The sequence below is a fragment of the Balaenoptera musculus genome, chromosome 10 (assembly GCF_009873245.2).
Source record: "Balaenoptera musculus isolate JJ_BM4_2016_0621 chromosome 10, mBalMus1.pri.v3, whole genome shotgun sequence".
In the NCBI taxonomy this organism is placed as follows: Eukaryota; Metazoa; Chordata; class Mammalia; order Artiodactyla; family Balaenopteridae; genus Balaenoptera; species Balaenoptera musculus.
In genome coordinates, this window is record NC_045794.1 from 58,684,169 (window position 1) to 58,687,059 (window position 2,891).

Consider the following 2,891-nt stretch of genomic DNA (forward strand, 5'->3'; position numbering starts at 1 on the left):
ACATTATGGATCACATTTTCTTTATCCATTCATTCTTTGGTGGACATTTAGGTTGCTTCCACATCTTGGCTATTGTGAATAATGCTGCAGTGAACACGGGTGTGCAAATATCTCTTTGAGATTCTGTTTTATCTTCTTTTGGATAAATACCCAAGAGTGGGATTACTGGATCATATGCTTGTTCTATTTTTAATTTTTGAGGAGCCTCCGTGCTATTTCTTTCCATAGTGGTTGTATCATTTTACAATCCTACCAAGTGTATAAGGGTTTTTATAAGGTCTAATTTCTCCACATCCTCACCAACATTTATTATTTTCTGGTTTATTTGAAATAGTGTTCATCCTAATGGGTGTGAGGTGATATCTCATGGTGCCAAAGCACTGATGATTGTTTAATTCTGTCTTGCACTTTAGTTAGTTGTTTACATGTTTCTTGCTTCCCTAACCATAAAGTAAGCACTGCCTGCTAACAGTAACCTCATAGTGCCTTGTTGTAGATGCTCAATGCATACTTACTAACTTAATTCCTATTGGCAAGTAAATAATATTATACATCTTATTAATTATACCTCTGCTAGCATATATAGAAAGGGTTTATCTTTTTAACACCAGCCATATCCTTTATTTTTTAAAGTAGAGGAACATGGACTATGTTTCAATATTATTCCTTTTCCCATGGAATTTGATTGACTTGTTGGTGGAGCTATTCTATTACTATTCCAAAATAAAGATTTTAAAAAGAAATAAACATAATTATATCATAATAATAAAGTAATAGCTTTAAGATAATATTATATGCTATAAATTAATGCCTAAATGCTTCCTTATATGTAATGTGTATACCTATATATAACAATGTATGTGGGAGAAAGTATTTTGCATATGAAAAATTGGACCTACTAACTAATGGCAACTCATAGTAAGTGAATAACCTTCTTGAAAGCAACTGGAACTACATGATTTATTGAACACAGTGGGATGAAAAGAAGACTTTTTACCTTTTCTCTTTTAGTGTTGTACTCTAAGGTCCTCAACATTTTCTATTACAGCTTGCTAAAGTGTGTCAATAAATCTTTACATTTTACTTGCAATGTTATTTTATCTTCCTCTTGGACATCTGCTCATACTTCATCCTTTTGAGAATTTTTTAAAGGCTGTTTCCCCCCTAAGATTGCCTGCTACAGCTGATGACTGAAAAAGATATGTACAAAATAGAAAATAGAAGAACAGCATGGCTATTACATATGGTCCAGTCATATTAGCTTAGATCAAAAGTGCTTATTCTGTTTTTTACCCCTAATGTCACCTGGTCCGCGGAATCTGACTTTAGGAGAACAAAGCACAAGTGCAGTGAGATAGTTAAAAGGTCATAGTTAAATTTCTTAGGGCTTGAATGGAACCACATCTAGAGGGACAAGCTCAAGTACCAAGTGTTGGTATTAGTGGCAGAAATGCACAAAGATTTGTACATTGTGAGACAAAATTCCATAACAAAAAGGAGAACCACTTTAACATATGGTTAAAATTCAATGTTTATAAAAGGGATTACAAAAATAAAACCCCGACAGAAAAGGCCTTTATAGATTTTAAGCTATTCCAGCACAATGTTTGTGTTCCCCTTTATTAGTAGAATAGGTTGGTAGCTGTGTGCAACATGACTGAAGGGACTGGTGTATATCGCATCGCTCTTGCCCTTCTCTGTTCCTGAGTATCCAGCCAGCTAGGATGTCACTCCGGGCCTTCCATTCTCCACAAGCAGTGAGGTCACATTAACATGAATATCTGCACCTTGCTGCTTGGTGGTGCTCACCTGCACAGCTGTGGGGTCACAATTTTTTCCTGCTCCCATTGAAAATCTCCCCTGTTGATTTCTAGGCATCTCTGGGAAAGTTCTCAGCAGATCTGAAGAGCAAGATCATTAATCTGCTGGTGTCTCTTTGCTGTCTGCTGCCTGTGAGTCACCCGGGGAAGCATCTCACCACTGTCACTTGCCGGTGCTGTGCTGAATGTCTCAGTCCCTTCTGGTGCCCTTTCCCCAACTGTTCCACATTTTATCACTTGGGCTCCGCTCAGCCTGTATAAGTCACAGTCTCAAGGAGTTCCTCCTCAACACAGCCCCCTCCAGCTCCACCTTCAACCTTCAGCTATTCTCCAGTCTCCACCTTCTAAATCCTACCCCTGCCCTTTACACACACACACACACACACACACACACACACACACACACACACACAGTCCTCATGTCCTTCATGCAGTTCTGGCACTCAAAGGCCAAACCTCTCCAGCCAAAAAACAAGAGTCTTTCCTCATTTCAACTTAAGCAAGTGGGTTGGGAGGAGGAGGAAGAGGGCATGCTCTGTATAATTGCAGTCATTTGCTCTGGTTCCGCCATGAATATCCAACCTGATATTCATGATATTAGAGAAAGGGGAAATCAGAGTGAAAGAGGTTAAATAGGGAAAGGGGGGTATAAAATAAGAAAATAAGAAGAGACGAGCTCAGCCATTGCAGTTTCTTGGAAGGTGAAAGGAAATGAAAAGGGCACACAGCAGTGGTGAGGAGAACAGAGGCTGGGTTTCATGTGCAGCTCTACCACTTATGTGACTTGGGGCAAGTCACCAAAATCCTCTGCACCTAATTTGTCTCACCTTCAAATTGGGAATAATCATAGTATCTACCTCACAGGGTTACATTGAGGACTGCATTAGTTAATATACGCAAAGTACTTGTTAAGTGTTATGTAAGTATTGGCCATTATTAATTATTATTATTATTTGCCATTGAGGCTATAAATGAATTCTAGATTCTATATCTTTGTCTCAATCAGGAGTTAAATTAATCTATACGTATCTGTTTTGAGGCCACAATCCATGTCTCTCAGAAATACTTGTG